At 47.0% G+C, this 23444-nt stretch overlaps 1 protein-coding gene across 1 annotated transcript in view; it reads right to left on the bottom strand.

Moving 5' to 3' along the window:
- Positions 1-7112, bottom strand: part of cacna2d3a (calcium channel, voltage-dependent, alpha 2/delta subunit 3a) — a 337954-nt gene extending 330842 nt beyond the window's left edge. Inside the window, exon 1 of the mRNA XM_078414636.1 lies at positions 7057-7112. The gene's annotated coding sequence lies outside the window, so the exon portion shown is untranslated. The remainder of the gene's footprint in view (positions 1-7056) is intronic.
- Between the last annotated feature and the right edge of the window lie 16332 nt (positions 7113-23444).

Raw genomic sequence — 23444 nt, forward strand, 5'->3', positions numbered from 1 at the left:
GGCTTTACCTTGCACTAAACATTATTCCCTTATCATGTATCTGTACACTGTTGACAGCTCGAGTGTAATCACGTATTGTCTTTCCGCTGACTGGATAGCGCGCAATAAAGGTTTTTCACTGTACCTCGGTACACGTGACAATAAACAAAAACTAAACTAAACAAAGTTCTTAAGTCCAGGCATTTATTGCTTGGCAGATTTCTGTAAACACTCCTTGCATCACGCTGCAGCTTAAATGATTTTCAGCGGCCAGTTTGCAAAATGGTGAAAAGACAAAACAGAAGGTTGTTCATCATTGCATTAGCAACGCGACATGAAATAGAAAGATGTGGGTGCAATCTACCCGCCTGATGGAGGTGCAGCTGCTCAGTGATCAAGATCGAGTGCTAAATATTCTGTAAATCTTAACATTTACATGTGCAAAATGAAAATGTTGGAAAGACAGCCTTGAAGGTGAAGGTTGGAATGAAGGCACCAGTTACAAGGTATTTCAGCTTAAAAATCAAGATTGATGTCAGTGTTGGTGGAGCCAACAAATGCACAGAGTGTGCCCGCCAGACCAATTCAAACAGCAGTGGGAATGTAGAAAGGAGGAGATTATGGGCGCATTTAACAGCAAAACAACGTTGTAAGCGATTTTACATGTAGATTGAGCAAAGATCAGAGGTAGTCAGGTGCTGGAGTAACTCAGCGGGTCAGGCAGCATCTGTGGAGAACATGGATAGGTGACGTTTCACAGAGCGCTGGAGTAACTCAGCGGGTCAGGCAGCATCTGTGGAGAACATGGATAGGTGACGTTTCACAGAGTGCTGGAGTAACTCAGCGGGTCAGGCAGCATCTCTGGAGAACATGGATAGGTGACGTTTTGGGTTGGGACCATTTTTCAGAGTTACTCCAGCACTTTGTGTATTTTTTTGTAAACCAGCATCTGCAGTTCCTTGCTTTTACGTAGTCAAGTGGTGGATGGATTCACAAAGGGTATAGATAGATCGTTTTCTCTTTTAGCCAAAGTAGGGGAATCAAGAACCTGAGGACATAGGTTTAAGTTGAGAAGGGAATTATTTAATAGGAATCTGAGGTGCAACTTTTTCTCACAGAGGGTGGTGGTAACATGGAAAATAGGTGCTGGAGTAGGCCATTCGGCCCTATGAGCCAGCTAGGTGTATGGAACGAGCTGCCAGAGGAGGTGGTTCAGGCAGGTACTATAACAACATTTGTAAAACACTTGGATGGCTACATGGATCGGACAGGGTTAGAGGGATATGGGCCAAACACAGGCAGGTGGGACTCGTGTAGCTGGGGCACCTTGGTCGGCATGGGAAAGCTGGGCCGAAGGGCCTGTTTCCGTGCTGTAGGACTCCATTACTCGAGGGCCAGTAAGTTGGAGATCCAACTGGGGAACGAGCTATTTCAGATCCAGTCTCATGCAACAAGAACGTTCATTCAAAATCTTTTTGTTCAGGGACTCTAAGGGAAAACCGGTCATACAACAACAGAGTTTTATATGAAGTACAACCAGGTGTGAACAAAGCAATCATAAGATCATAAGATCAGAGGAGTAGAATTAGGCCATTCGGCCCATCAAGTCTACTCCACCATTCAATCATGGCTGATCTATCTCTCCCTCCTAACCCCATTCTCCTGCCTTCTCCCCATAACCCCTGACACCCGCACTAATCAAGAATCTATCTATCTCTGCCGTAAATATATCCACTGACTTGGCCTCCACAGCCGTCTGTGGCAAAGAATCCCACAGAATCACCACCCTCTGACTAAAGAAATTCCTCCTCATCTCCTTCCTAAAAGAACGTCCTTTAATTCTGAGGCTGTGCCCTCTGGTCCAATGTACAAAGGCAGGACGCGGTGGCCAGCTTTGGGAATCTACATTAAAAACCCATGACAGGAGATAGCCAATGGCTAACACTGAAAGAATTAAAAGCTAGCTTACGACAAATATATAATCCTTTAAGGCTTAAAGGCCTAATGGGAAGAGTGGTTAGCGAGATAAGTTAACGACAGCGGAGGATGAAGGTGAAAGGCATCTCGAGTTGGCAGAGCTGCAGCCACCAGAGATGTTGGCAATCAGAGGGGGTCCCATGGGGGAGGGGGGGGTTGTGGATGAGGTAAGGGACAGACAAGTCCAAGGAGACAAAACGTTCCCCAGACCCGGTGGCAAATGACAGGCCTGCGCTGAGGGAAGTGGTGATGTTTCCACTAGTGGGAGAGTCGAGGACCAGAGGGCACAGCCTCAGAATTAAAGGACGTTCCTTTAGGAAGGAGATGGACAGGAATGTCTTTAGTCAGAGGGTGGTGAATCTGTGGAATTCTTTGCCACAGAAGGCTGTGGACATGGTTGCCAACTATCCCATATTAGTTAGGACATCCCATATTTTGGGCTAAATTGGTTTGTCCCGTACGGGACCGCCCTTGTCGCGTATTAGGCCAGTGGCCGCTGTAGACCTGGACGCTGTAGGCCCGACAGTGTAGGCTAGTGGAGTGTGTTCGGGGAGCGGGGCCGAGTGTGTTTGCCTAACGGAGGTTGTGTAGCAACCCGCCTCCCGGCCCGGGCAGCCGCCATTGGTGGAGCGGGAGCACGTGGCCACTGGCTGGGTGAGGTCACGTGGGGCGTGGGGCGATGACGTCACCTTGTCCCATATTTGGGAGTGAGATAGTTGGCAACCCTAGCTGTGTAAGTCAAGTCAGTATATATATTTAAGGCAGAGATAGATTCTTGATTAGTGCGGGTGTCAGAGGTTATGGGGGGAAGGCAGGAGAATGGGGTTAGGAGGGAGAGATAGATCAGCCATGATTGAATGGCGGAGTAGACTCGATGGGCTGAATGGCCTGATTCTGCTCCTATCACATGGCCTCATGATGTGGTGAAGTGTGCCAGCAGAGTGTTTCCGTGTGTAGTGTGGCAACACAAGGCACACCTTTATGTTATAGCGTTCCCCATCTTGGCCATGAGCTGTCCCTGTAACTCTCAGCGCCAGTCATTTGTCACCATGATTCCCTAATTGTGTTCAGAAGTCCAGGACAATCAATTCTCGATGAAAACTAATTTATGGTGAGAGTTTTTATCACTGTTTGCAGTAAACAGTTTTCTGATGTTAGCCGGGCATTGCCCACTGCCTGAGCTTCACATCTGTCAGCACTGTGCCACATCTGGGCTGCCTGAGCTTCACATCTGTCAGCATTGTGCCACATCTGGGCTGCCTGGGCTTTACATCTGTCGGCACTGTGCCACATCTGGGCTGCCTGAGCTTCACATCTGTCAGCATCGTGCCACATCTGGCTGCCCGGGCTTCACATCTGTCGGCTGTGTGCCACATCTGGGCTGCCTGGGCTTCACATCTGTCAGCACTGTGCCACATCTGGGCTGCCTGGGCTTCCACTAACAGACCCGCCTCTACCCCGACCACAGGCCTGTCTCCATGACCACAGACCCGTCTCCATGACTACAGACCCATCTCCACGACTACAGACCCGTCTCCATGACTACAGACCCATCTCCACGACTACAGACCAGTCTCCACGACTACAGACCCGTCTCCATGACCACAGACCCGTCTCCACGACTACAGACCCGTCTCCACGACCACAGACCCGTCTCCACGACTACAGACCCGTCTCCACGACTACAGACCCGTCTCCACGACTACAGACCCGTCTCCACGACTACAGACCCGTCTCCACGACTACAGACCCGTCTCCACGACTACAGACCCGTCTCCACGACTACAGACCCGTCTCCACGACTACAGACCCGTCTCCACGACTACAGACCCGTCTCCACGATTACAGACCCGTCTCCACGACCACAGACCGTCTCCACCCCGACCACAGGCCCGTGACAGGACGCAGGTGAAACGTTCCCTCCATCTGCCTGCGTCGCCGTTGCAGTTGGGTTTGTTGTCCCGTGTACCGAGGTACAGTGAAAAGCTGTTGTTGCGTGCTGACCGGTCAGCGGAAAGACAACACATGATCACAGTCGAGCCGTTCTTGTTGTTCTTGTTGTTCTTGTTGTTGTTGTTCTTGTTTACGGCCTGATTGCCCTCATGTACAGTATTACCTGATTGATGTGAGAGGAAGCAAACAAAGGCTTTTCACTGTACCTCTGTACACTTTCAGCTTAGAGATACAGCATGGAAACAGGCCCTTCGGCCCACCGAGTCCACAGCAACCAGCAACCACCCGTTCACACCCGTTCCATGTTATCCCACTTTCTCATCCACTCCCCACACACGAGGGGGTAATTTACAGAGGGCCAATTCACCTGCAAACCCATTTGTCTTTGGGGTGTGGGAGGAAACCGGAGCACCCGGAGGAAACCCACGCAGTCACAGTGAGAACGTGCAAACTCCACACAGACAGCATCCAAGGTCAGGATGGAACCCAGGTCTCTGGTGCTGTGAAGCAGCAGCTCCACCCGCTGCACCACTGAGCTCTCTCGACTCTCTGCCCCTCTGCCAGGGGGGGGGGGGGGGGGGTAAGGGTGTCATTTGGCCGTTACCTTGTCTGAGTGAGGCCACAGCCCATTCCTTGTTAAGACAACAACTGAAGGCTGATCAAAACCTCAGCTCAGTGTCAGTCAGAGGTGTGTGGCCCAGGAACATGTACTGGACTTACTGGATGTGGTCAAGCTGGAAAGAGTAGAGAGATGATTTATAAGGATGTTGCCAGGACTAGAGGGTGTGAGCTACAGGGAGAGGTTGAGTAGGCTGGGTCTCTATTCCTTGGAGCGCAGGAGGATGAGGGATGATCTTATAGAGGTGTACAAAATCATGAGGGGAATAGATCGGGTAGATGCACAGAGTCTCTTGCCCAGAGTAGGGGAATCGAGGACCAGAGGACATAGGTTCAAGGTGAAGGGGAAAAGATTTAATAGGAATCTGAGGGGTACGTTTTTCACACAGAGGGTGGTGGGTGTATGGAACGAGCTGCCAGAGGGGGTAGTTGAGGCTGGGACTATCCCAACATTTAAGAAACAGTTAGACAGGTACATGGATAGGACAGGTTTGGAGAGATATGGGCCAAGCGCAGGCAGGTGGGACTAGTGTAGAAACATAGATAGAAACATAGAAAATAGGTAAAGGAGGAGGCCATTTGGCACTTCAAGCCAGCACCACCATTCACTGTGATCATGGGTGATCATCCACAATCAGTAACCCGTGCCTGCCTTCTCCCCATATCCCTTGATTCCACGAGCCCCTAGAGCTCTATCTAACTCTCTTTTAAACTAATCCAGTGATTTGGCCTCCACTGCCTTCTGTGGCAGAGAATTCCACAAATTCACATGGGACATGTTGGCCGGTGTGGGCAAGTGGGGCTGTTTCCACCTAGGTTCCACATTCTACGTTCTACGTTCTAGGTTCTCTGTTCCAAGAACGTTGCTTTGTGGTCGAGCAGACAGCAAGTGGGAACCGACTGGGGGAAGAAACAGAGGAGCCAGCATGGGGGGGGGCAGCGTGAAGATCAATGAACAATGGGCAATGGGGACCCGGCATGGGGGGGCTGGTGTGAAGATCAATAAACAATGGGCAATGGGGAGCCAGCGTGAAGATCAATAAACAATGGGCAATGGGGAGCCGGTGTCGGGGGGGGACGGGGGGGGGGGGGGACAATGGGGGACCTGGCGCAGATATTTTGTGACTTTGTCAGCGCCCTTTACGTGGCGACTATTTGCATACCTTGGGCATGCAACCACAGAGTTTCTCTGTGACTCGTCACGTGTGACTCTCGAGTATTGATCGATTCGTTCACCTGGCGTTTAAGGCCCTCTGAGGGGGCGCTGTGAACTGTTTATGTATGTGCTGTTATGTTTGTGTGCCATTGAATGTTCGTTCTTAGTACCTGCACTGATGTACAGCACTTTGGTCAACGTGGGTTGTTTTTAAATGTGTTGTACATATAAACTTGACTTGACTTGACTTGACCTGTGGGGGTGGGTGGCTCTGAGGACAGGGCAGCCCCGGTGGGGGAAGCTCGCTGGCTCGCTGGCTCACTCACAGCTGAAGGTGGCAGACTCCTTACAGGCAGCCTGCAGGTGATGGCTCTCATCAACCCCGTCACTCACACACTCACCCAGCAATCTCAGAACGTTAGTTATGACCACTGGCTGTCGATAAACAGCGACTCGGCAATTTAAACATTTTGTAAAGATTAGGTCCAGACCACTTCACTGGGAAATTGTTTTTCCGTTTGCTTTGCAACTATTTGACATTGGGAATGAGAGCGATGCATGTCGGTCCAAGCTGAGATCACAGGTAATACGACATTCCTCATTATAATGGAGTCATAGAGTGACACAGCGTGGAAACAGGCCCTTCGGCCCAACCTGCCCACACTGGCCAACATGCCCCATCTACACTAGTCCCACCTGACTGCGTTTGGTCCATATCCTTCCAAACCTGTCCTATCCATGTACCTGTCTAACTGTTTCTTAAATGTTGGAATAGTCCCAGCCTCAACTACCTCCTCTGGCAGCTTGTTCCATGCACCCACCACCCTTTGCATGAAAAAGTTACCCCTCAGATTCCTATCAAATATTTTCCCCTTCACTTTGAACCTATGTCCTCTGGTCCTCGATTCCCCTACTCAGGGCAAGAGACTTTGTGCATCTACCCGATCTATTCCTCTCGTGATTTTATACACCTCTATAAGATCACCTCTCATCCTTCTGCGCCCCAGCCTGCTCAACCTCTCCCTGTAGCTCACACCCTCGAGTCCTGGCAACATCCTCGTAAATCTTTTCTGAACCCTTTCAAGCTTGACAATATCTTTCCTATAACATTGTGCCCAGAACTGAACACAATATTCTAAATGCGATCTCACCAACATCTTAAACAACTGCAACATGTCCTTAAACTTCAAAAGAAAGAACGATGATAGAGTGAAGCAATGTATTCTCTGTTTAGTTTAGTTTACAGATACAGCACGGAAACAGGCCCTTCGGCCCACCGGGTCCGCGCCGACCAGCGATCCCCGCACACTAACACTATCCTACACACACTAAGAACAATTTTACATTTACACCAAGCCAATTAACCTACAAACCTGTGCATCTTTGGAGCGTGGGAGGAAACCGTAGATCTCAGAGAAAGCCCACGCAACACTCTATAAACAAACATTTTGTAAAACAGTGAGAATAAAGTGTGGTTTATTCTTCCACTGCTGAATCTACATAACAACAGCTCTTTCTGTTTACATCTACTTCCCGAGGCTTTTTCTGAGAATTCCATAATCGTTCAGCATGACCGTGATGTATTTATATCAACGCAGCACTCTTGTGAAATAAAAGCATCAACATTTCCTACAAAGCCGTTAGCATGAGGCAAAGGAACCTCCAACAGCACACACCTCCCTCATTTCTGTCACACTGAGGTGGTCATGGATATTCTATAAGCTGCACCTATTCCTAATGCACTCTCATGATTGGAATCATAAGACCATAAGACATTGCAGCAGAATTAGGCTACTTGGTCCATGGAGTCTGCTTTGCCATTTGTTCATGGCTGATCTATTTTCCTCTCAACCTCATTCTCCTGCCTTCTCCCAGTAACGTTTGACTCCGTTACTAATCAAGAATGCCCCTACTCTTCAAGGAGTGCCGATACTAATCAGGACTACACATTTCCTCCAGCTCAGATATTTGGGTCAAGCTGAGACCTTTAAGGTTTCAATAGACATCAACAAAGATGTCAACAAATCCATTCAGTCACATCAGGTGTAAAATGTGCATTTCCTGTTGTTTAAGACCCTTCTTTTTTGTGCACAATCCGCAGGCATTGCCACTTTCATTTCACTGCACATCGTGTATGTGTATGTGACAAATAAACTTGACTTGACTTATTTTGTCCGCTGAGGTTTAGAAACACGAAAAGCTGGGCTTTTTACAACAATTGACTACATTTTTACTACATTGACTCCATCAATACTTCACTGAGTATAATTCCATTAATCCAATGAAGAGTGGTGACCGGGAGATTCCCAGCCCCAGATCACCGCATGTCCCACTAGTGGAAACATCCTCTCCACATCCACTCTATCCAGGCCGCTCACTATTCTGTACGTTTCAATGAGGCCCCCCCTCATTCTTCTAAACTCCAGCGAGTACAGGCCCAGTGCCGACAAACACTCATCATAGGTTAACCCACTCATTCCTGGGATCATTCTTGTAAACCTCCTCTGGACCCTCTCCAGAGCCAGCACATTCTTCCTCAGATATGAGGCACAATTGTTTTCACCCACGTTTTCACCCAAATTATTTTCACCCACATGTTCAGACCGTAATGTTGTATCATTCATTGTTTTGATGTGGTTATGCTTTATTCTTAACTGATAACTGTGTGTTTGTGTTGTCATTTGTGAGCGGAGCACCAAGGCACATTCCTTGTATATGCACATACTTGGCCAATAAACTTATTCATTCATTCATTCATTCATTCATCCATTCATTCATCCATTCAAAATTGCTCACAATATTACAAATGCTGCCTGACCAGCACCTTATAGAGCCTCAGTGTTGCATGCCTGTTTTTGAACACAAGCCCTCTTGAAATAAATGCTAGCATTGAGTTTGCTTTCTTTACCACCGATTTGAATGGCAGATGAACTTTTGGAGAATCCTGCACCAGCACTCCAAAGTCCCTTTGCACCTTAGTGTTTTATTTAAGACTGTGCCAATGTGTTTCCCCTCCAGCGATGACTTGAATCCATTCGAACCAAATCGTCATTATTTTACATTCCTTCGTTAGATCAGTGGCTGTTTTTGAAGTCTAGGCGGGTGAATGATTGATGGTGGGGTGCCTTTAGTACACCCCTCTCCTGCATTAGCCGTCAGATCACATTGGAGAAAAACACTTAGCCACAGTCAGAGCAATCTGATTTTCTGCATAAATCATTAAATGGGATCAAAATAAATCTTCAGAATGAACATGAAATACAGATAATGTACGTGGTGCAGTGGTCTGGTATCAGGGGCTGCCTCTTGTCAGACTGCTCTGGCTTTACCTCGCACTAAACGTGATTCCCTTATCATGTATCTGTACACTGTAAATGGCTCGATTGTAATCATGTATTGTCTTGATAGCACGCAACAAAAGCTTTTCACTGTACCTTGGTACACATGACATTAAACTAAACTGAAGCCCTGCTGTAGGAAGGATGTCACTGAGCTGGAAAAGCAGAGGACATTCACAAGGATGTTATAGACAATAGACAATAGGTGCAGGAATAGGCCATTCGGCCCTTCCAGCCAGCACCACCATTCAATGTGATCATGGCTGATCATTCCCAATAGTACCCCATTCCTGCCTTCTCCCCATACCCTCTGACTCCGCTATCCTTAAGAGCTCTGAGCTCTATCTAGCTCTCTCTTGAATGCACTCAGAGAATTGGCCTCCACTGCCTTCTGAGGCAGAGAATTCCACAGATTCACAACTCTCTGACTGAAAAAGTTTTTCCTCATCTCAGTTCTAAATGGCCTACCCCTTATTCTTAAACTATGGCCCCTGGTTCTGGACTCCCCCAACATTGGGAACATGTTTCCTGCCTCTAACGTGTCCAACCCCTTAATAATCTTATACGTTTCGATAAGATCCCCTCTCATCCTTCTAAATTCCAGTGTATACAAGCCTAGTCGCTCCAGTCTTTCAACATATGACAGTCCCGCCATCCCGGGAATTAACCTAGTAAACCTACGCTGCACGCCCTCAAATGTCGCCAGGATTTGAGCTAAAGGCAGAGAACAAGAAGGCTAAGACTTTATTCCCTGGAGTGCAGGAGGATGAAGGGTGATCTTATCGAGGGGGTGATGAGGGGGATAGATAGGATGAACACACAGGATATGTTGCTCAGAGGAAGGGAATCAAGAACAGAGGACCTACGTTTAAGGTGAGAGGAGACAGATTTAGTTTAGTTTAGAGGTACAGCGAGGTAACGGGCCCTTCGGCCCACCGGGTCCGCGCCGCCCAGCGATCCCCGTACATTAACACTATCCTATACACACTAGGGACAACTTTCACATTTACACCAAGCCAATTAACCTTCAAACCTGTACGTCTTTGGAGTCTGGGAGGAAACCGAAGATCTCGGAGAAAACCCACGCAGGTCAGGGGGAGAACGTACATACTCCGTACAGACGGCGCCCGTAGTTGGGATGGAACCCGGGTCTCTGCGGTGTATTCGCTGTAAGGCAGCAACTCTACCGCTGCGCCACCGTGCCACCCAATGTACATTTAATAGGAACCTGAGGGGCAACCTTTCCACACAGAGAGTGGTGGGTACATGGCATGAGCTGCAGGAGGAGATCGTTGAGGCAGGTACTATAACAACATTTAAAAGGCACTTGGACAGGTATGTGGATAGGATTCAGAGGGATATGAACCAAACATGGTCAAATGGGACTAGTTTAGAAGGGGCATCTTGGTCAGCATGGACCAGTTGGGCTGAAGGGCCGGTTTCCATGCTGCGTGACTCTATGGATGATTTAGTGAAACAATAACTTGCGTTTTGTTGATGAATTATACTCTGATTGCCCAGGCCAACTGTTCATCTTTCATTTATTCCCATTTTTAAAATCAATGATCAGATTTCACTGATTAATGTAATAACATATAATGATGATAGAAGTTTGTAGAAGTACAGTAGAGGGGATGTTGCACTATTGATGTTTAATCTCACTTGTCTGTTGAAGGTTACAGGTGATGTAAATAAGCTCTGAGCACCACTGCAGGTTAATTGGTGTTAGCAAGGGAGCATTGCTGATTGCAGCCAAAAATCTCAGGCAGGAGATCATTCCCAGCTCACAGCAAATGATTTCAGCAAGAAAGAGGTTTTTCATGAATACTTTGTGGACTGATGTGTGAATGTTGACACCTCTGTTGGGAGAGATACCCAGATGTAAACCCTTTCTGCAGTAACATGACACAAACCTGCCGAGACAAGGCTACACCCATGGCAAGCTCGCTCTCCGCTCCTGGCCCGAGCTGGCTTCAGTTTATTATTCTCACCTGTACCCAGGTACAGTCAAACGCTTTTTTGTTGCGTTTCTCATTCCTTGGCTCCAGAGATGCTGCCTGTCCCGCTGAGTTACTCCAGCTTTTTGGGTCCATCCAAAATCAGTACCCTGTTCCTGCTTTCTCCCCTTATCCCTTGATTCCATTAGCCCTAACAGCTATATCTAACTATCTCTTGAATACTTTCCTTGGTTCCGGAGATGCTGCCTGTCCCGCTGAGTTACTCCAGCATTTTGTGCTTATCGTCGGTTTAAACCAGCATCTGCAGTTCCTTCCTGCACAATACCAAATCATTGCCGTCCCCAATCACAACATTAATAATTATAGTTATTTTGGCATTTAATCTAAAAGTGTGATTTTTTTTCTCGTTTCTACAATAATGTTCGGTAGATTTTGTGCAAATGGATTGCACTTTGCATTTGCATTTCAGAAGGGGTTAGTGTACCATGAGGGGGAACCTCATTGAAACTCACAGAATAGTGAAAGGCTTGGATAGAGTGGATGTGGAGAGGATGTTTCCACTAGTGGGAGAGTCTAGGACTAGAGGTCACAGCCTCAGAATTAAAGGACGTTCCTTTAGGAAGGAGATGAGGAGTTATTTCTTGAAACAGAGGGTGGGGAATCTGTGGAATTCATTGCCACAGAGAGCCCTGGAGGCCGAGTCATTAAGTATTTTTAAAGCGGAGATTGACTGGCTCTTGACTAGTAAGGGTGTTGGGGCTATGAGGAGAAGGCAGGCAGATGGGTGTTGAGAGGAAAAAATAGATCAGTCATGATCGAATGGTGGAGAAACTCAATGGGCCGAATGGCCTAAATCTGCTTCTATGTCTTCTGAACCACGTCTGGGCCAACCATGGTGCCAATTTAATCTAATCCCATCACCCTGCATGTAATCAGTATCCCTCAATAACTTGCCTAATCTTAATTCAGTTTAGTTTATTGTCACGTGTACCGAGGTACAGTGAAAAGCTTTTTGTTGCGTGCTGACCAGTCAGCGGAAAGACAACACATGATTATAATCCATGTACAGATACAGGATAAGAGAATAACGTTTAGTGCAAGGTAAAGCCAGCAAAGTCCCATCAAAGATAGTCCAAAGGTCACCAAAGAGGTAGATAGTAGTTCAGCACTGCTCTCTGGTTGTGGTAGGATGGTTCAGTTGCCTAATAATCTTTGAAACATAGAAACATAGAAAATAGGTACAGGAGTAGGCCATTCGGCCCTTTGAGCCAGCACCGCCATTCAATATGATCATGGCTGATCATCAAAAATCAAGTACCCCGTTCCTGCTTTCTCTCCATATCCCTTGATTCCGTTAGCCCTAAGAGGTAAATCTAACTCTCTCTTGAAAACATCCAGTGAATTGGCCTCCACTGCCTTCTGTGGCAGAGAATTCCACAGATTTACAACTCTCTGGATGAAAATGTTTTTCCTCATCTCGGTCCTAAATGGCCAACCCCTTATTCTTAAACTGTGACCCCTGGTTCTGGACTCCCCCAACATGGGGAACAGTTTTCCTGCCTCTAGCCTGTCCAATCCCTTAACAATTTGATATGTTTCTTTGTAAATGAGGAAAGCTTCGTGGGCAAATGCAGACGTTCCCACTTGTGCCCCTGAGACTTCATAACTGCGTGGACAGAGTTTTATAAATACAAACTCCTGTTGTTTTATTGCTGTTAAGCTCAAACGTTGATAAATGTGCCAATACCCAACACCACAAAGTAATATCAGAAACTTAGCAGTTACGCCAATATTGATTTCAGTGGCTAGTCAGCAGCAGAAACCGTGAAAAAACCTTTGCTTACTTAAAAATAATATAAACCAGTTTTGCAATTCATTCACGCCACTGTTTTCCCGCATGGACATTCTGCGTGTACTGTACACATGTGATAACTAGCTTAATGAGCCCACTGATGTTCACTCTTCTAATTACATTTTAAAATTAGTGCAAACGATTTGTTTTATAACAGTGAAGAGCTGTTTTTTGCAGGAATGTAATTCTAAATTAAAATGTTTGCCGTTTCCACGTCAAATGTCACGGTAATTAGATGTTTCCTCACGCACCACTTACAGGAATAAGGCAGTGGATCAATCCAAGCCAAGGTACAGTGTGGAGGCTGCTGCCAGTGCTGCCAGTGCTGCCAGTGCTGCCAGTGTTGCCAGTGCTGCCAGTGCTGCCAGTGGCGGTGTCCATGGGACCCTCGTGGATGTTTGGAGATGAGGAGCTGGACAACCCCTTCACATCGAGAGTTCCAGAGCGGACCCCACATCTATGGCAGCGAGAGACACAAAGTGCTGGAGTAACTCAGCGGGACAGGCAGCATCTCTGGAGAGAAGGGATGGGTGACGTTTCGGGTCGACAAGGCCTGAAGAAGGGTCTCGACCCGAAACGTCAGCCATTCTTTCTCTCCAGAGATGCTTCCTGTCTCGCAGTTATTCCAGCACTTTGTGTCTATCTTCGGTGTAAATCAGCATCTGCAGTTCCTTCCTCCACAACTAGTGTATGGGCTGGTTGGCACGGACTCGATGGGCCAAAGAGCCTGCTTCCACGCTGTATCTCTAAAGCCTAAAGTCAGTACATTTTACGTAGCAGGTTTGGGGCAGTTACTAACTCATTCTGGTCGGTGGATGATTCCAGAGGTGACATTTTCTACACCTCTTACAAAACAGTCTCCACATTTTTCGTGTTACCGTTCCATGACTTCGATTTCATAAAGGATGCCCGATATGATTAATTGCAACTTTATAATAGGTGGCTAACAATTTTCGACAGTAAATTCAATTTATTCATAATGTCCTGCCTCACGTAATAAATATAGGTCCTACATGTCTTACTGACAGCAAGATTAATGTGGGGATATTCACAGCGTTTCACACACCAGGCACAGCATAAGTATTGTAAATGGCAGTTACAAAGCAATGCACCAAGGTGATTTTGCACCCATCACCACTAACAACGAGAAACAATTAGAGAACCTTCCGCTAAAAACAGTTTTTATTTTTAATTCTCAGTCTTTCATCCTTCTTGCTGTGGTTACCTCCCTTGTGCAGTTTAATGAACATTACAAAATATTGACAATAGACAATAGACAATAGACAATAGGTGCAGGAGTAGGCCATTCAGCCCTTCGAGCCAGCACCGCTATTCAATGCGATCATGGCTGATCACTCTCAATCAGTACCCCGTTCCTGCCTTCTCCCCATACCCCCTCACTCCGCTATCCTTAAGAGCTCTATCCAGCTCTCTCTTGAAAGCATCCAACGAACTGGCCTCCACTGCCTTCTGAGGCAGAGAATTCCACACCTTCACCACTCTCTGACTGAAAAAGTTCTTCCTCATCTCCGTTCTAAATGGCCTACCCCTTATTCTTAAACTGTGGCCCCTTGTTCTGGACTCCCCCAACATTGGGAACATGTTTCCTGCCTCTAATGTGTCCAATCCCCTAATTATCTTATATGTTTCAATAAGATCCCCCCTCATCCTTCTAAATTCCAGTGTATACAAGCCCAATTGCTCCAGCCTTTCAACATTCGACAGTCCCGCCATTCCGGGAATTAACCTAGTGAACCTACGCTGCACGCCCTCCATAGCAAGAATATCCTTCCTCAAATTTGGAGACCAAAACTGCACACAGTACTCCAGGTGCGGTCTCACCAGGGCCCGGTACAACTGTAGAAGGACCTCTTTGCTCCTATACTCAACTCCTCTTGTTATGAAGGCCAACATTCCATTGGCTTTCTTCACTGAATGAAAGCTACACTGAGCAGAGGAGCTGTGTACAATGTAAGCACACCATGTATGCGCGACACAGTGGCACAGCGGTAGAGTTGCTGCCTCACAGCGCCTGAGACCCGGGTTCCATCCCCACTACGGGTGCCGTCTGTACGGAGTTTGTACGTTCTCCCCGTGACCTGCGTGGGTTTTCTCCGAGATCTTCGGTTTCCTGCCACACTCCAAAGACCTACAGGTTTGTAGGTTAATTGACTGGGTAAATGTAAAAATTGTCCCCAGTGTGTGTAGGATAGTGTTAATGTGCGGGGATCGCTGGGCGGAGCGGACCCCGTGGGCCGAAGGGCCTGTTTCCGCGCTGTATCTCTAAACTAAGCTATTGTACAGGGGGCATTAACTATCTATTGATACGATGACTCAGTGGGTCAGGCAGCATCTCTGGAGAACATGTTTCAGGTTGAGACCCTTCTTCTGACTTCAGACTTATTGAATCTGAAGACCTGAAACGTCACCTATCCATGTTCTCCACAGATGCTGCCTGACCCGCTGAGTTACTCCAGCACTCTGTGAAACGTCACCTATCCATGTTCTCCACAGATGCTGCCCGACCCGCTGAGTTACTCTAGCATTTTATGTCTATCTTCACTTGGTGAAACCCTGTCCTTGAAGGTATTTTTATGGCATAACAAAATGTTGAGAAGTCACCACCACCACCTGCTCAAAGGTCACATCAGGTCAACAAGGCGGGCGAGTCTGAAGAAGGGTCTCAACCTGAAACGTCACCCATTCCTTCTCTCCTGAGATGCTGCCTTTGACCTGCTGAGTTACTCCAGCATTTTGTGAATAAATACCTCAGGTCAACAATGTACACATTGCGCATCTGAATCAGAGCAAGATAACACGTGGCTAGGGGAATAATGTGAGGTGAGGTAATCAGCTATTAAACTATTAAAAAGCTAACTGCTGGAAATCTAAGTCATCACACCAGCAACTCTATTTTTAACACCAATTATAGCTGGGTTTGCTGGAAGCCAATAATTACAAAAGTTCAGGCTGCTATATATTGCAACCAACAAACAAAACAAAACATGCTTGTTATTCAGATCCTGTATTTAAAGAACACCATCTGATTTGAAAGAGCAAATACAAATCTGCTCTTCACCTGAATTCGGAGAGGGAGCAGGGAAAGGGAAAGACACACATGAGTTGCCCTGGGGGTGAAAATACCAAGGTAAAATAGTACCTGTGCTGGAAATACTCAGCGTGTCAGGCAGCATCTGAGAGACAACGCCTTAATACTGGAGTTCAATGTCCTTTCACCAGATCTAAGGTCATGTCATAAGGAATAGGAGCAGAATTAGGCCATTCGGCCCATCAAGTCTACTCTGCCATTCAAACATGGCTGATCTATCTCTCCCTCCTAACCCCATTCTCCTGCCTTCTCCCCATAACCAGTTTAGTTTATTTATTGTCACGTGTACCGAGGTACAGTGAAAAGCTTTTTTGATGCGTGCTAACAGCCAGCAGAAAGACAACACATGATTAAAATCGAGCCGTGCACAGTGTACAGATACATGATAAAGACAATACATGATTAAAATCGAGCCGTGCACAGTGTACAGATACATGATAAAGACAATAACGCTTAGTCAATGGTCTTTCGTCGGATTTAACCAAAACCGGGCCACTTTCAACAGCTCCAGTGATCCACAAACCCAAAATTAATATTTACTTTAGACATTAGAGATACAGCGCGGAAACAGGCCCTTCAGTCCACCATGTCCGTGCCGACCAGCGATCACCCTGTATACAATTATAGTGGAACACAGTGCTAGCGGAGGGAGGGGTGGTATTACCAGAAATTGGAGGTTTCAATGTTCATACCGAAGGTAGACACAAAATGCCGGAGTAACTCAGCGGGACAGGCGGCACCCATGGAGAGAAGGAATGGGTGATCCTGAAGAAGGGTCTGGACCTGACACATTACCCATTGCTTCTCTCCAGAGATGTTGCCAGTCCCGCTGAGTTAACAGAAGTCATTACTGTAGTAAACTTACATTTTCATACAAACAAAAATTGTGCATTTAATAATATAAAGAGCTGACCATTTGATAATCATGATGATTTGACAATGACAATCGTGTATCACCTTTCTGCTGACCGGTTAGCCCACAACAAAAGCTTTTCACTGTACCTCAGTGCACGTGACAATGAACTCAACTGAACTGATGTAAGCATTTGCCTAAACCAACCCCCCTCTGAAATCCCTTCCTCACTTTACTGCCCTATGGTCAATACGGATGTCCTCAGTCAAGGATCCGCTTCCAAACTCTTACAGATGCCCAACAGATCACAGAGAGGTCTTTAACCTATTGGTTGTGTACAAGGAGTGTCCAAGGAGAGCAATGGAGGACCTGGAGCGGGGGAGGGGGAGGGGGAGGGGGAGGGGGAGGGGGAGGGGGAGGGGAGGGAAGGGGGAGCCAGCGGGGGTAACTTTGTCAGCGCCCTTTACGTGGCAACCATTTGCATTCCTTGGCTATGCAAACAAAGAATCTCACTGCTCCTTGTCACATGGGACAATAAAGTATTCCATTCTGATTGCAAGAGTCATTGCCCTTTGATTACCATCCTCATTCAGTCTTTGCTGAACCTGTTTATTGCCAGTGTTGAATTCCCTCACAAAGGACAGGTAGGAGCCACTGCCTGTGGAAGGCAGTGAATTTTATTTCTGAGCGATCATTAATCTTTCTCACATGTTCACTTCATTTTGCAACACTGTGGTTTCCTGCTGCTTTCTTCCACATTTAGCATTGTGAAGCTGAGATTGGCAGTTTAATATTCCTTCTGGCTCCTCTGCTTTTGCAAATATCTATATTAATAATCTCTCCTTGAGTTATTACTTGCTGCCAGTATCTCTGGTAGATTTTGGGCGGATTGACAACTCTGTTTCTGATTTCGGGGGCTAGGGTATTAACATGGATAGAGAACTGGTTGGCAGACAGGAAGCAAAGAGTAGGAATTAACGGGCCCTTTTCAGAATGGCAGGCAGTTACTAGTGGGGTGCCGCAAGGCTCGGTGCTGGGACCGCAGATATTTACAATGTATATTAACGATTTAGATGAGGGAATTAAATGTGACATCTCTAAGTTTGCGGATGACACAAAGCTGGGTGGCAGTGTGAGCTGCGAGGAGGATGCTATGAGGCTCCAGGGTGACTTGGATCGAGTGGGCAGATGCATGGCAGATGGAGTATAATGTGGATAAATGTGAGGTTATCCATCCTGGTGGCAAGAACAAGAAAGCAGATTATTATCTGAATGGTGTCAGATTGGGAAAAGGGGAGGTGTAACGAGATCTGGGTATCCTTGTACATCAGTCACTGAAAGTAAGCATGCAGGTACAGCTGGCAGTGAAGAAAGCTAATGGCATGTAGGCCTTCATTGCGAGAGGGTTTGAGTTTAGGAGCAAGGAGATCCTACTGCAGTTGTACAGGGCCTTGGTGAGACCACACCTGGAGTATTTTGTGCAGTTTTGGTGTCCTAATTTGAGGAAGGACATTCTTGCTATTGAGGGAGTGCAGCATAGGTTCACCAGGTTCATTCCCAGGATGGCGGGACTAACATATGATGAAAGAATGGGTCGACTGGGCTTGTATTCATTGGAATTTAGAAGAATGAGAGGGGATCTTATAGAAACATTAAAAATTCTTTTAGGATTGGACAGGCTAGAAGCAGGAAAAATGTTCCCGATGTTGGAGGAGTCCAGAACCAGGGGTCACAGTTTAAGAATAAGGGGTAGGCCATTTAGGACTGAGATGAGGTAAAACTTCTTCACCCAGAGAATTGTGAATCTGTGGAATTCTCTGCCACAGAAGGCAGTGGAGGCCAATTCACTGGATGTTTTCAAGAGAGAGTTAGGTTTAGCTCTTAGGGCTAATGGAATCAAGGGGTATGGGGAGAAAGCAGGAACGGGGCACTAATTTTAGATGATCAGCCTTGATCATATTGAATGGCGGTGCTGGCTCGAAGGGCCGAATGGCCTCCTCCTGCACCTATTTTTCTAGGTTTCTATGTTTTGATGGCTGCAGATTAATGTTCAGCATGAAACCTCCTCCTCTTGCAAGCAAACTCAATGCTAGCATTTGTTTCAATAGACAATAGACAATAAGTGCAGGAGGGGGCCATTCGGCCCTTCGAGCCAGCACCGCCATTCAATGTGATCATGGCTGATCATTCTCAATCAGTACCCCGTTCCTGCCTTCTCCCCATATCCCCTGACTCCGCTATCCTTAAGAGCTCTATCTAGCTCTCTCTTGAATGCATTCAGAGAATTGGCCTCCACTGCCTTCTGAGGCAGAGAATTCCACAGAATTTCAAGAGGGCTGGTACACAACAACAGGGATGTAATGCTGAGGCTGTATAAGGCGCTGGTCAGGCCTCATTTGGAACATTGTGAGCAATTCTGGGCCCCATATCTGAGGAAGGATGTGCTGGCTCTGGAGAGGGTCCAGATGAGGTTTACAAGAATGATCCCAGGAATGAGTGGGTTAACCTATGATGAGTGTTTGTCGGCACTGGGCCTGTACTCGCTGGAGTTTAGAAGAATGAGGGGGGGCCTCATTGAAACGTACAGAATAGTGAAAGGCCTGGATAGAGTGGATGGAGAGGATGTTTCCACTAGTGGGAGAGTCGAGGACCGGAGGTCACAGCCTCAGAATTAAAGGACATTCTTGTATGAAGGAGATGATGAGAAATTTCTTTAGTCAGAGGGTGGTGAAACTGTGGAATTCTTTGCCACTGTCGGCTGTGGAGGCCAAGTCAGTGGGTATTTTTAAGGCAGAAATAGATAGATTCTGGATTAGGATGGGTGTCAGGGGTTATGGGGAGAAGGCAGGAGAATGGGGTTAGGAGGGAGAGATAGATCAGCCATGATTGAATGGGGGAGTAGACCATGGGCCGAATGGCCTAATTCTACTATCACATGACCTTATGACATGACCTTGGCAAAAGGCATTTCTGACAGACGAGGGAGAAAGAGCATGTTTGCTTAAAGCTCTAGCATCTGTGTCACCATGGGCAACACGGTGGTGCAGCGGTAGAGTTGCTGCCTCACAGCGCCAGAGACCCGGGTTCCATCCTGACTAAGGGTGCCGTCTGTACGGAGTTTGTACCTTCTCCCCGAGACCCACGTGTGTTTTCTCCGGGTGCTCCGGTTTCCTCCTGCACTCCAAAGACGTACAGGTTTGTAGGTTAATTGGCTTGTAAATTATCCCTAGTGGGTGTAGGATAGTGTTAGTGTGCAGGGATCGCTGGTCAGCACGGACTCGGTGGGCCGAAGGGCCTGTTTCCTCGCTGTATTTCTATTTCTAAACTAAACTAAACACGTTGTTATCCGTGCAGGCTTTCTCCAAGATTAAGTGTGATTTTCCTGGCACGTCTCCCTGGGTCTGTCCGACATCACTTTGTCACTGATACTTCATGAACTAGTTTGTCAGAAATGATGCCACCTTAAACAGCTTCATTTCCAGGCACTCACAACTGCATCTGCAGCGTCTAAATGTGGACACGATGATACTGATAGCTCACACATCCATCTGCTCTGGAGAAGATAATCACATGTTCGCAAGTTATTGGAGTAGAATTAGGCCATTCGGCCCATCGAGTCCACTCCACCATTCAGTCATGGCTGATCTCTGCCTCCTAACCCCATTCTCCTGCCTTCTCCCCAAAACCCCTGACACCCGTTCTAATCAACAATTTGTGTATCTCTGCCTTAAAAATGTCCACTGACTTGGCCTCCACAGCCCTCTGTGGCAATGAGTTCCACAGATTAACTACCCTCTGACTAAAGAAGTTCCTCCTCACCTCCTTTCTAAAAGAGCACCCTTTAATTCTGAGGCTGTGACCTCTGGTCCTAGACTCTCCCACCAGTGGAAACATCCTCTCCACATCCACCCTATCCAGGCCTTTCACTATTCTGTGAGTTTCAATGAGGTCCCCCCTCATTCTTCTAAACTCCAGCGAGTACAGGCCCAGTGCTGTCAAATGGTCATCATAGGTTAACCCACTCATTCCTGGGATCATTCTTGTAAACCTCCTCTGGACCCTCTCTAGAGCCAGCACATCCTTCCTCAGATATGGGGCCCAAATTTGCTCACAGTGCTCCAAATGCGGCCTGACCAGCGCCTTATTGAGCCTCAGCATAACGTCTTGATGTATTCACTGGAGTTTAGAAAGATGAGGGAAGATCTTAGAGAGACGTATAAAATTAAGAAAGGACTGGACAAGCTAGATGCAGGAAAAATGTTCCCAATGTTGGGAGAGTCCAGAACCAGAGGCCACAGTCAAAGAATAAAGGGGAGGCCATTTAAAACTGAGGTGAGAAAAAACTTTTTCACCCAGAGAGTTGTGAATCTGTGGAATTCTCTGCCACAGAAGGCTGTGGAGGCCGATTCACTGGATGAATCTAAAAGAGAGTTAGATAGAGCTCTAGGGGCTAGTGGGATCAAGGGATATGGGGAGAAGGCAGGCATGGGTTACTGATTGTGGATGATCAGCCATGATGACAATGAATGGCGGTGCTGGCTCGAAGGGCCAAATGGCCTCCTCCTGCACCTATTGTCTATGTTTCTATGTTTCTATCTCTGTTTTTGTATTCCAGTCCTCATGATATCAATGACTTTGCCGTCCTTACTACTGATCAGTGATAGTCATGCTGTCTTAGTGGGGAACAACGTCAGTGAAACACAGCAGTGGAAGAGTGTGCAGCTCACACCACAACCTCCAGCACACACACTCAGATCACCCAGTACACTAGCTCTATCTTACACACCAGGAACAATTTACAGACGGCCAATTAACCTACAAACCTGCACGTCTTTGGAATGTGGGAGGAAACCGGAGCACCCGGAGAAAACCCACGCAGTCACGGGGAGAACGTGCAAACTCCGCATAGACCGCACCCGTAGTCAGGATGGAACCCGGGTCTCTGGCGCTGTGAGGCAGCAGCTCTCAAGTCCCGGCAACATCATCATAAATCGTCTCTGCACTCTTTCCACCTTAACATCATCATAAATCGTCTCTGCACTCTTTCCACCTTAACATCATCAGACCCTTCAGTGACTCCATGTGCGGCCCTTTGGTTTGTTTGGAAGGGGAAGGTGGTGAATCTATGGAATTCATTGTCACAGAGGGCTGTGGAGGCCACAAGTCAGTGGAGCTATTTAAGGCAGAGATAGATAGATTCTTGATTAGTGCGGGTGTGAGGTTATGGGGAGAAGGCAGGAGAATGGGGTTAGGAGGGAGAGATAGATCGGCCATGATTGAATGGCGGAGTAGACGTGAAGGGCCGAATGGCCTAATTGCGCTCCTATCATTTCTGACCTTATACGGCAGTAGGTGAGTCAGCACTGCAGGAAGTGTGCCCTTGACATGCTTTCCATCAGAGCAGGGCGCACTGACTGCCAGCTCTCCCATAAGTTAAGGAGTTGCAAATAGATTTGAACTCTGCACGCGTCAGCAACCAGTCTCTCTTCTGACCTTCTGAAGAAGGCAACGCTTATTGATGGAGCAGCTGGAAGTGAGAGCAAGGTTACAATCTGAGGGCCTCAGAATTAAAGGGCACTCTTTTAGAAAGGAGGTGAGGAGGAACTTCTTTAGTCAGAGGGTAGTTTACCTGTGGAACTCATTGCCACAGAGGGCTGTGGAGGCCAAGTCAGTGGATATTCTTAGGGCAGAGATAGACAAAGTCTTGATTAGAACGGGTGTCAAGGGTTATGGGGAGAAGGCAGGAAAATGGGGTTGGGAGGCCGAGATCAGCCATGATTGAATGGTGGAGTGGACTCGATGGGCCGAATGGCCTAATTCTACTCCCTTAACTTGTGAACTTGTGACATCAGTGACGATGATTTTGCATTAAAAGGAGAACAGTTTGTAATCAATATTTCAAAAGAATACCCTGTGATATTTAGTATAAGAAAATAACTGCAGATGCTGGTACAAATCGATTTATTCACAAAATGCTGGAGTAACTCAGCAGGTCAGGCAGCATCTCGGGAGAGAAGGAATGGGTGACGTTTCGGGTCGAGACCCTTCTTCAGACCATGTGAATAAACCCTGTGATATTTACTGTGTCAGACCATGGGAGGGTCTCCAATAATCACTTAGATACAACATGTTGTTTACACACAATATATCAATATGACATTTTAAATTCACCTCCGCTGTAAAATATCATGTTGACTGGTCTTTGCCTCATCAAAGCCATTAGATTGATTAACCACCTTAGGAACATAGAAAATAGGTGCAGGAGTAGGCCATTCGGCCCTTTGAGCCAGCACCGCCATTCAATATGATCATGGCTCAAAGATAGGAGTTTCGCCATCAACATAGGCAGTTATTCCTCTTCTCCAGCTAGCCTCTCCTGTGGAGTTCCACAAGGCTCCATCCTAGGCCCCATTCTCTTCTCTCTATACATGCTCCCCTTTGGCCAAATCATTCAAAGGCACGGCATTTCTTTCCACTGCTATGCCGATGACACTCAGCTTTACCTCCCCCTGAAACCCAACAACCAGTCAAATTTAAACAGCCTCTTACACTGCCTTGAGGACATAAAATGTTGGATGGCACAGAACTTCCTCCAATTAAACGAGAGCAAGTCTGAGGTCATCCTATTCGGCCCCCCCGACTCCATCAAAT

The sequence above is a fragment of the Rhinoraja longicauda genome, chromosome 17 (genome assembly GCF_053455715.1).
Source record: "Rhinoraja longicauda isolate Sanriku21f chromosome 17, sRhiLon1.1, whole genome shotgun sequence".
NCBI classification, from domain to species: domain Eukaryota; kingdom Metazoa; phylum Chordata; class Chondrichthyes; order Rajiformes; family Arhynchobatidae; genus Rhinoraja; species Rhinoraja longicauda.